A 12,325-nucleotide genomic window follows, 5' to 3' on the forward strand; every position below is an offset into this window, starting at 1 on the left:
ATACGGTCTGATGAGTCATCTTTCACCCTTCTTCCTACAACCAGGCAAGTTTAAAAGTAGCGAAAGCCAAAGGGAGCTGACAACCAACAAGAGTGGTTTCATGAGAAGCAGGGTGAAGTCAAATGGATCCCATGGCCTCCCCAGTCACCAGATATAAACATCACTGAACCTTTATACGAAGTGGATTTCCACCTCCTTAATTTCTCAATGAACTGGAGGTTAGACACAGTTCAGGACTCGTACGACAGCATGTCAGATGTTTTAAAGGGAAAAACTTGGCCCTGCTCCTTATGAGGTACTTGATATTCATATGTTGTCATGCGTTACCGCTCTTGTCCACCCCCTGTTTTAACCAACTGCATTCATCAAGATGGGCGCACAGCAGGGTTTTTTTGTTGCTGCTTTTGTTTTTTTTTGTTTTTATTAAACTGTTGACCGTTAATGGTGGCCTCAGTGGCTGCAATTACCTCAGTGACAAAGGAGTGGCAGGAGAGAGGCAGAGGAGTGGCAGCAGTGTGGCAGAGGATTGGCAGCCGCTGTAGCTTAATAATAAAGAGCCACTACCAGCTTACAATTTAAAACAATAACATTTAAAATACCAAGGAATGGCAATATTTCTTCTTTTGCAACATGGACTCATTTGTCAGTATAAGTGTGATACCATGATTAAATGTATATGTCCTTGTATGTATAAATTGACTTAATGGGCATCACTACGATGAATCATTTTGATATTTTTGCTTTTTTTCATTTCTAGGCTCATGCTGATGTGTGACGTCAGTGATTATATTGAATATATATGTCGCTGGCCATATGTGCCGAAACGTTGATTCATAATGTAAAATAAAACTATTGCATCAGAGTTAGGAGTGTGCGTCTTCCTCCTCCTCCTTCTGCTTTCAGTTCAGCAAACATGGCTGAAAAAAGCCGTTTTCCTCACAGGGGCAGCTAAACATTAAATATCTAAGAATAGTGTTTAGCTCCATCACAGAAGAATGACTTGATATATAATATATGCCATTTGGTGGATGCTTTTATCTAAAGTATCCCACTGTTCCATGAGTGCATACATTTTTGGTGTGGGTGGCAGTTTGATTCCAGCTCCTAACCCTTGCAGAAACCATGTTGATTAAAGCAAGACTCTGAATTCTGACTCTGAAACATGGAGCTCTTTATCATTTATTAATTTCTGATGCGTTTCATTTCCTCATCTAGAAGCATTAATATTTAATTTTTACTAATACATGATAATGTTTATTAGTATATGAATTAAAGCAAAAAAAAAAAAAAGAGGACAAGGCTGCTTCATTATTGTGTTGGTTAAAAACACTGTGATGAGAAACAGCCATGTCACATAATGTTTCAGTGATAACGTTAATTTAAAAGCTTAATTAATTAGCACTTGCACTATTTTGCAGGCTTTCTCTTTATGTGATTACATTATAATATGATTATATGATTTACATTATACAGGTCACGTAGCAACCACTTTGTTCATATTACATGCAAAACTGAAAACAATTACTGACATAACACCCTGACTGCGCAAAGTGCCGGTAATATCTCATTTACTTTGGAAGACAACAGTTTCACATACAGCAGTGCAAAAATATCCTGATGCATCTCAATTCAACTTTTATCACACATAATAACATTACAATGTCAAAACAGAGAAAAGTTCAACATCGTGCAACAGTAAGAGAAGGGCAAATAAAGAGATTTATTCAGGTTTTGAATCAATTTATAAGTTCTTCAATGCAATATCCATATCCATCCTTTTTCTAGATTTAAGTGCTTGTGATGGAAATATTTCACAATGTGATGTTTCCAGACTTGGCACAAAAGCCATGGAAGGAAATTAGGATTGTATGATGTCAGATTTGTAGCTTCTGTTCATAACTAAAGGGCGACAGTTTTTATTTTCTGCCAAATCTTACAGGAAGCCAGGTATATCTGTATATTTGCCAAGAGCCCAATAATGAGGCACATTTTGTCAATGAAATCATTGAAGAAGGTAAATTAAAGCTGTTAACTTTGCACTTTAGCGGTCCCAAGTGGCAGCGAGATATAACTGTTTGAATTTTGTAACGTAACGTCAGCAAACTATGCACTCCTTCATTTCTTCTTCTCAGTGGCTGGCAGTGGTGGAGAAAAAAATATATTCACAACATTGTTGGTGAGTCCAGCTTTTTCTTAACGGAGGGAATTGTTCACTGCTGTTTAGGAGAGAGTTTTGTAGTTTGCTATTAATTTGGGAAAACAGGCCAAATCTATGTTCTATGTTTTTTCTCTGTTGCAGCCACACTTTGTGATTTAGACTGATAAGTTGGGTGTATTTTTACAGAAAAATCAGAGCAGCTTTAACATTAAAAAAAGCAACTTGCCTAAAGGGAGCAACTCAAAAGCTCTCACATTGTTAAAACCTCTCAATTTACCACGGCTGAAAAATCATGGTACAAATTACACTGAAACTTTCCCTTGGACTAAAGTAGATAAAAGTGTCATGCATTAAGCCATTTTGATTGCCACTGGAGAAACCCCTATAACCTATATAATCCCTATAATGACTGATGTACCCCATAACTTGTCTAAGCAGTTAGAGACCGACCTGTAACCAGAAGGTTGCAGGTTCAATCCCTGCAACAGCCAGCATGTTCATCAAGATTCTTACAGTAAGTCCTGTCAAAGTGTCCTTGACACGCTGAAACCCGGCCTCTCACCAGCTTCATGCAAATACTACAATGTAAATGTAAATGTATGCAGGGGCGGGCTTCCCATCAGGCAGAGGTAGGCGACTGCCTTGGCAAAAGACAAGAATAGAGCCAATATGAACGTGTTTCTCATTGATTTAAAAGAAATTCCCTTCCCCTCTTTTTGTTACAATAATAATTACTTCAATCTTGAGTCATGGCCACCCCCTCCTACTCAGTGACGCTACATTGGCAGTGGGCTATTCCACTTCTAGCACAATTGCCTGTTGACTTTGAGCTTATTTTTCTTCACACTGCACCAGTTGCTGCAAGAGACATAAAAAAAAATGCAGAAAGTTGCCAAAGTGGTGCAGAAATACAAGAGAGAAGAAAATAGAAGTTTTGTTGACATTCTTTTCATCAAATAATCAACTTTTTTTGTTTTAAGTCATGTGATTTTGACCTCTGATGTCTTACCTTTTTATGTAATTGCATTTTATTTTTATGTCTTTTTATGTACTTATTTTTCTCTCTGTTTTGTAAAGCACTTTGTAACTGCGTTTTGATAGTGTGTTTTGATAAGTGCTATATACGTTTATAAAGTTAAATATTATTATTATAATCTTACCACTGCCTTCAAGCTCAGCCTCAACTTGAAGGTAATGTATAGAAAGGATGGATTGAAAACAGTGAATGTTGGGACTCAGGGGGGCCCCGTATTTGCCTTTGCCCCAGGCCCCCAAATAGCTAAGTCCGCCCCTGAATGTATGTGAACTGTGAATGTAGCAAGAAAATTCAACGTAAGGGAAATGTATCGAGTAGCAGGATTATTGCCAACGACAGACAAAGATTGCACCAGCCAGTGGGGCTTTTGTGAGGCCATTAAGTGAAACACTGTGCACTTATTTAGGTGACAAACCCTTACCCAACACATCACTCTGAACATGACAGGAGCTGTGGTGTTATAAGACGCCTCTCACACCCCGTAAACATGACATGATGCGTTCGCCGCAATGCTCTTACGCCGTGTTCAGACAACAGGCAAATCCAATTAGGCTTTCAAATCTGATGTTTATGGCTGACTGTCCACATTGTAATTTACAAGTGACACGATAGGATTTGTGTGTTCAGACAGTATAATCATTTGCTGTCATTGCGACGTTGGTTGTCATGGTAACGATGCAGGCGTGCGCATGCTGACGGCGTGTTTTCTGTCCAACAACTCTGCCACGCAACTACTTGCTTGTTGCAGCGGAGTTGAGTAGAGGAATGAAACCTCTTCATCTGTTTGTTGTTCTTTGCTCTTCTTGTCGACACGTTAACGACAAATATGCGTACGGAGAGTAACAGGAAAAAAACCCCACTTGGGATCCAGTCAGAACGGTCAGACTGAGTTGCATTTTCAGAGATGTAATGAAATTTGAATCCCATTTCAAATCACCTACGGATTTTGTTTTCAATCAGATCTGAAAGATTGGATTCCGTGTGGGGATTGCTGGTCAGACTTCACAAAAAACATGGGGGAAGAATGAGAAAGAATGAGATGCACTGGGATATAAACATGTTTGAGGAAATCATTACAGAAGTTACAAAGAGGAGATCCTCCTCCTGTACTAAATCCTCTAGAGCAAGTCTCCCTTGGCACCTACTGGATTTCTGAAACTCACTGTCACACAATGTTGTTGCCCAACTAGAATGTTTTCTGTTATGTTTTGCCTATAAAGTGACGAATTATAACAATCCTGCATACGAGTGAAATTGTATTCATAGACCATGCATTAACTTCATTGTACTGTAACTACATGCCACATGCTGTATGATGAGGAATGAACATATTATTTGTGATGTGCACTGGACACGATTAGTGAAATTTTCTTTTTAGCTATGTAATAGTTTAGGACATTTCTATTTTCTATGTGTGATTTGATTAAAAAAAAAATATATATATATATCCGACTCATATCAGATATGTGGAAAAAATCAGATTTGAGCTGCCTGTTTGAAAATTGCCTTAGATAATCCTACTGGTCTTAACTCTTAAAAATGATGTCATTTTCAACAAAACATATGCAAATATGAACACATATTGACATAATACACTATTATTGTGATTAAAACACAACACAAATGTGTGTTGTACCAAATTAGACATCGATGTGTTGAAAATGACTCGTCCTTTTTAGGGGGTTGAATGGCATCAGAACACTGACTGCAGTAACTCTACCAGACTCCGCAGCACAAGACATTTTTCCTGAAGAAATTAAAGCGGTTGGAGGCAATAAAGGTCTGTCAGTAAATCCATTGGTGAGTCCTTTGTCTTCTCATCCATAACTGTCTGGTTTTGGGCAGCTTCTACAAAAGGACAAGGGCAAACTGCAGCATGGAGAGAGAGAGACGGTCTCCGGCCAACAACCTGCTGACCAACCATAGCTTCCCATGAATAAACTGAGGAACAAAAAGTGTTTCTCTTCCACTTTTGACACCACATTCCCCCCCCAAAAAAAAACTAAACAAAAACGCTGTGATATTTCATTCCAGATAAAGATTTCCTCTTTTCCCGATGTAAAGTATTTTGCTTTGGGTTGTCTTGACGGCAGAGTTAAGCTTCTTTTATCAAGATAACCTGACAACCCTAACCTGGAGTAAAGAAGCAGGATGATTTATGGTTTTTGCACGCAGTTAAGACTTGAAAATTCTCACTATCTATAGGTTGGAGTAAGATGTCAATGGTAGTGATTTATATAATGGTTTCTCATGGGCTTCAATAAATCAGGACATCTAATTTGTGCGGTAGGGGAAATACATACAGTATACTCAACCATTTTCTGTAACGGAGCCATGTGGCTAGTGTGGCTATAAAGAGATTACAATGACATCCTTTACACTTTGGTGACAGCTAACCCGGACACAGCCTTGATGCTCCTCTAAGAAGGTGTCATCGTCGACATAACAGATACTTTATGAAGGTGAAAACATTACCTGTCGGCTGTAAAAAAAAAAAAAAAAAAAAAAAAAAGGCATGATTTAAACCTAGAGGACAGAGCGATCTTAGCGGCGTGCTGAATGCTGGTTTGCATACAAGGTTTTGGGGAGGGAGAGGATGCCGCAGCGCTCATATATCACAGTCAGGGATTAGTAGCAATAAACATTCATCTTCTTACGCTCCTAAAGCAATATTTTAAAGTCAATGGATTAGGGCAGAGCATGCTTGTAATCACTGGTGGGAGATAAAACGAGTCACGTCTTCAAATGCCTTCAATTAGAGGAAAAATACTACCTGTCAGGCGTTCAGTTGCGTTTATCATATCATTTTGATTCAAGCGTTAGGAGAGCCAAATAATGGGGTCATGTCATTAAAATATAAGTTTCACAAATTAAAGCTAACCCCCGTACCCAGCCTGTATTCTCTTTTAACTACGTATCATTTTTTTAACAGGTTGGTTTGAATGTAAGCAAGTAAACAAAAAATCCCTCGGTGATGCTCCAAAACGCAGCCTGCACAAATACAAGTAAAAGCAATTCACGTAATAAATAAATGGATGTGATTCATCATTTCTACGCAGTTTATGAATATTACACCCTGAGATAAAATATGCAGTACACCCCCAAGCTGCAGCGCTCTCGCATTTCATCTCACCTGTAGCAGTGTAAGGTTATGTATCACCAGCCAAGGTCTGAAGCACACATCTTCCTTTTCCTTGAAAGTGGTTTAAGGCCAAGGATTAATACAATTTACCTTAAATGGGTTAAATGCTGATACTGTGGATTATCAGGCAATATTGGTATTATTTGTTGCCATAAGAAATATAGCACTATGACCCACTGCCTAACTACACTACAAAAACGGACACACTTATTAGTTATTTTATTTATTAGTTATTTTATCTTGTATCCAGACTTTTTTTAGTGAAGTTATCTCACTGCACTGGCAGATAATTTTACTGGTTTCAACAATTTTGACTTTTTTTTTCAGGATAATGTGTTTCAGGACATTTACTTCTTGAAAGAAGTCATGTATCAAGTTAATTTTTTTGAATCCAGCAAGATTGTCTCCCAGTGCAGTGAGATAACTTGACTAAAAATATCACAAATAAGCTTGATAGGTGTAGAAACAAGATAAAATCACTGGACAGCTTGTCATTTTTTGCAGTGTAGATAGTGAAACTTTTTGTGAGATGATTTGAGTAAATTGAGAATGGCTGGCTAGCTGATAGTTTTACATTGAGCATATTTCTTAAAGTGACATGAGGATTCAATGTCAAGTACCAATATTATATTAGTCATATTGATTGCTGGTAGGATTGTTTTTGGTATATGGACTAGATGTCATTGCATAATGCATATCGTCGCTGTCAGGTGAAAATCACATATCTCCAGTTGTGCTGATATTAATGTTTTCATTTCAGTTGAAGGATTACATGCTGGTCTTTGGGTTGATACATTTCTCCAGCCTCTTGGGCTGATGAAACCTTTTCAAAAATCAATCATCTAAAAAGCAAAAAACAAGGCTGTTTTTCATAGTTCCCAAAAAGTTGCCATTGTGGAGAGACAAGGTTTTTACCTGAGAGCGACAATATAACAAATACAATGCATTAGTTCATGTTCTGTTTATGGGGCTTTTTAAACTTTTTTCATCACTGCATTGTGCCTTGGCCATTCTTCAAGTTTGTGCTGGCTTAATTCAAAGCTTTCCAAACACACTTTTTGCTCATTCCAAAGACAACCTGTTTATTTTTAAACAGCAGTTACTTTGCAATTCATATAGCGAGTACCATCCAGTGGCTGAAAACAGGATCAATCATAACACTTTATTTCAAATGTTCCATTGCAGCTCCAAGGCTTGTTTTCCACTTGGTGAGTAGATGCCACTTTCCGCCCGAGTTGATTTCCGAGTCTCTTCAGGTGAGTTAGATCTGATCTGATAGAAGTACAGCAAACTAGAAAACATCTACACTGTGATCACACTGAATATTATTGACCAAAATAATTGCTGCGCTCTCTTTTTGAGACTACAATATTACATGGATCTGTATTGTGCATACCAAACCTCTCTTTGTGATAGCGTCTGTGTTTCCTACCACTTACAACGGGAACAAAAATTTCCAAACAATTCTTAGAACAGGTGGAGCAACAGTCCAGCAGTAATGCATGCATCTGGCATCGGCATGTTAAGCAAAGCACCAGAGTTTGTATGCAGATGGAAGCAATGAGGTGTATGAAGTGATTCTGCTGACAACACAACTGTTTTCTGGTGTGGGACAACAGCAGCAGTAGCCTAATGTTGTATGCAATAAAGAGGGACTTTGACTAAGCTAAATATATATATATATATAAATGCTATTGAGTTAATCTGCTGAATTTATGTAAAATTTAAAATGGTAGTATTTTGAGATCTGTACGAATTGTCAATAATGTTATGGAGAGAAATGCTTCCAACTCTTGACAACTGCATTCAACACATTGGCTGGGAATGGACTTTTAATAAAGTCCAAGTACAAGTGTTTTTCTTCCATTTGGGCCTGGTGCTTTACAGCGTGGGGGAAAGAGGAATTGGAATCAGAGAGTGTAATGATTTCTATATACTTGGTGACACACTGATCTAAAAGGCCTCTACCCAATCTGCACCATTTTCCTTGTGATAATGGTATTTTATAGCCTAAGCCCTACAGCAGTGAGGAAAGTTTTTCGTTTTGACCTCCATTTTCTTGGCTTACAATTTTCTTGTTCGTTTACACAATATGCTCTTTTTCATTCTATAGTTTATGTATAATCTGTTTTTTCTATTTTTTTTGTGTTTTTTGTAAATATTGTTCAAAACAAACCAAAAACAAGCCATGCCAAACTTCAAGCAATTTTAAAGATCCGGATAACAGAATTGTATACCGCATTATTTCTGTAAACTTTGGTGTCACTTTCCAATTTACTAAAAAGGAGCTTTTACTGGGCATAATGTGTTATTGAGGCAAGCATTGTTGAGGTCAGGTGTTATTTCTCAGCTCGGCGGCTCTTGGTGAAGTGTTTGAAGAGGCTGCACAATTTAACACTGAAATATTGTGAATAGTAAAGATGAAATCCTATCATAGCAAGGTGCAGTCAGATCTGTGAAGAGGAGCCCTCAAACCAAGCATGGCCATCATCAAAAGGGTTCAGAAGTGGATGTGGATACTGTGGATGATTGTATTAAAGAAAGCACCAAAAACCCAGCAATTTACCAGATGAAAACGCAGGCTCAACTTACTAAAAGCACCCATGTTTGAAAAGGAACATCTGCATAATAATCCATACCTGAGAAGAGGATGTGACTGTTATCTGCGCTGTGTATGCACAGACACTCGCAGCCTAAACCCGCCCCGCATTACCTCGTTCCATAGAGAAACCAATTGCTAAAACTCAGTGTGCAATCTTAAAGGAAAAGATGCTCACACTTATGTATCATCATGTTCAATGCATTCCAGGAGTTATTTTGTGACAAAGTGCTGTAATTTACCTTTTTGTTGTATCTATTTTCCCTCAGCCTGCCTCGACCACTTCTACTTCAGTTAAGGATTTCCTACATTTCCCAGAATGCCTTGTGAGAAACCCCAGAGAATGCGCTTGAACGTGCCTGAGCATTTTACCTGTGGGTTTTGTGTGTAGGTGGAGAGAGCAATAACAATAGCGGAGTGAGAGGTTTTCCGGTCGAGAAAAACCAAGACATCCGGCCCTTATGCAAAATGCAACATGTCTTGTGGCTGCATTGCATTCTGGTCTTTTGAGGCGACAGCTGGGCCCGAAATTGGTCTCTCTGCCTCTTTTACGATGAATTTTTCCATGATTGTTGAACGTCGCTGCAAAAGGGTGGCTCTAAAAAGAAACCCTCGCTCTTTTTGTTTTTTTCTGATTCTGTTTACCGATTGACGTTCACTGTTGAACTTTCTCCTATTAAACTACATTGTAGCTGCTGGAAATATCTTAAAGTGGCGTTGCATTATCTATTTTTGGCCACAGGAATAAGAAAAATACACCAAACAACAAAATGGACCCAGCAATGCAAGGTACATTGCCAGTAGCTGTTTTATTAACAGTGTTGAAAGTGTTTTAGAGTGGATTTCTCCTTTAAGTAACCCTAAAAGACCAAAGAGTTTGTTTCATGCAAGTTCATGCAAAAATCAATACAGGCCATAGCACATACAGTATCATCATCTCTGCAGTGTCAAATCACCACTCACTCTAAGAGAACATAGAGTCCTATGCAACAGACACTCCTTAGGCGAAGTCCACAGCATCCTGCATAGAGAGCTTCCCAGACTTAATGTGCTCGCTTATGAACAAACACATTAGCGGACCAGGAGACAGGCCATTCATATTTGATGTGCTGTCTCTGGCTCTCTCCTTTTGGTGAATATTTACACGCATTTCTGTCTCATTATTGTGGTCGCCTCTCCCCGGAGAGGTTGTGTTACAGGCTGTGATGGCGAGGCGGCCGACAGGGCCATTAGTGGAGCAGCGAGGGGTCTGGAGGTTGGCCACCAGCTGCCTTGCCCACACTCTCAGCTGTTCCTGCAGGCCCCTCCACAGCAGGAGCCCTCAAGTGTTCCTAATATAATTGAAGTAAACCTCTAAGGCTAATGGACCCAAGATATCATTATCGTCGTTAGAGGAACTTTGCAAAGGTAAACCTTGCAGAGGCCTTGCAGTTGTGTCAAAAATCTCCTGGCAACCAGAGCTGGCGCCACTGGAGGAGGTCCACTGGATCATCGAGTCCAGTTGACAAGACCAGGCAAGAAAAAGAGAGATGCCTGAAAAATCTTCTTTCGGTGTGGTTGTAGGTTAATACAGTAATGTTCTACGTAAAAGTCGCAAATAACATGTGTTTACAACAAGACAGTGATGGTTAGCTGATGTGACAGAATGATCAGCTCCCAGTCAAAAACAAATTGTGTTGACATGGCATACATTTAGAAACACGATCCGCTGTTCACAGCCACTGTTGCCCAAGAGCTGAGGACCTCCAATATGGCCGCCAGAGGCTGGGTTACATCACCTGAAAGCCCTCTCTCTATGGTAAGGCTTATAATTTCATCCCTTCATCACAAAGGCATGTCTCTACCAAGATCTAACTAATAATCACAAAGCAAAATGACGTAATACTGTATGCAGCAAAATGAAACACAAGGAAACAAACAATACAAAAGACATAACAGGCCAACCTACCTGGCCTACATGGCAACAGCAACCTGAGACCCTCAGTGAAGACTAGGAAAAACCATATGAGGAAAAACAATGGAAGAAACCTTGGGTGGGGCAAACCACTGGGACGGCTAACATGGACAATGAGATTTGAAGAAAGCAAATAAGACAAAGGAGTGAATGTGTATGTACCAAGGATGAGTCTATGAAGTGTTGTTCCAAAATGCTGTATTTTCTTTTTTAAGTAAAAAAAAACCCCCCAAAAAAACAAAAACATCTTTTCCTGAATTTTATCATTCAGTCCCTGTAAAATATTGGTGATCCTTTTGTCAACCAAGGACTTAATTACCTGACTATCCTTGGAAAATCATCTGCTTTGACTTTTTGCTACTAATCATTTTGTAGTTGTCACTTTTATCAGATATCTCTATTTTCAGGTGATATTCTTCATATTTTCTGTGGCCTTGATAAAAATAATCTTGGATATGAGGAAACAATTGTATTCATGTACAGAGATAATTCATTGCAGAGTCTATAGATCATGAGAGTTAACTTTTATTAAAAGCTGGACACAAGAACATCCAGTTTTCATTTCAACAGCGATCAGATAAACCTCAGAGGGTTTGAACATAAAGGTCTTTCAGTATTACAGTGTGCACTGTAGTCATCATTTGCATTACAGATATTTCCAAATTACTATAGTCTGCACCCTAACTTTATTAAATCCATATATTAGCACAGCTTGCTACTTAATCTCCACCAGATCTCTGTTAGGATATCAAAGGGCAGTTTTTAGACAGTTTAGATACTCTGAATCAAATTTAAATGGATGTGCTGTAGCAATCTAATCTAACAATCTAAAGGGAGCTTCTCACAGGATATTACATTTTGCATCGAACAACTTCTTCAGCCCAGACACGAGCTTTCTGGACATTTGCAGCCCCGAGGGAAGGTTTATTTAGTTCCTGGTTACAGTTGCGTTTGCCAAAAAAGCAATACACAAGGACGCTCTCATTCATCATTGAAATGTCCTTCGGCACTTTCCTATTAGGACCTGTCAGGTGGGCTTGGCTCATTATTACATCATCATAATGGTGTCATTCTTGAACTTCATCAGAGTAATTGCCGCAATTTGTCAGAGTGAGAGAGACGGGTCTGTGGACGTGTAGACATACAGCCCTCTTTAAATGTTCAAAAAGCACAATTTTTTACTGTCCCACAGCACAAAATGACTATAATATATCTGGAGGGATTGAAAGGATTGTTGATCAATACCAGTAACTCAGCAATTACTTGGCCAGGTACTTCAACACTGGCTTTCAAAACTCACTTTTCGGACTGTACTTTGTTTTGGAATAAAACGTCCCCACCCACTCACCCCCCCCCCTGCATTTTCAACTGCTCATCATGTAGGACGATGCTACGGTGTTTCGTTCTCAAGCCAAAAACACAAATGCCAAAGCAAT

The sequence above is a fragment of the Centroberyx affinis genome, unplaced genomic scaffold (assembly GCF_046629955.1).
Source record: "Centroberyx affinis isolate AG114_WGS23_722 - 3 ecotype Tasmania unplaced genomic scaffold, CSIRO-AGI_Caff_v1 ptg002088l_1, whole genome shotgun sequence".
NCBI lineage: Eukaryota > Metazoa > Chordata > Actinopteri > Beryciformes > Berycidae > Centroberyx > Centroberyx affinis.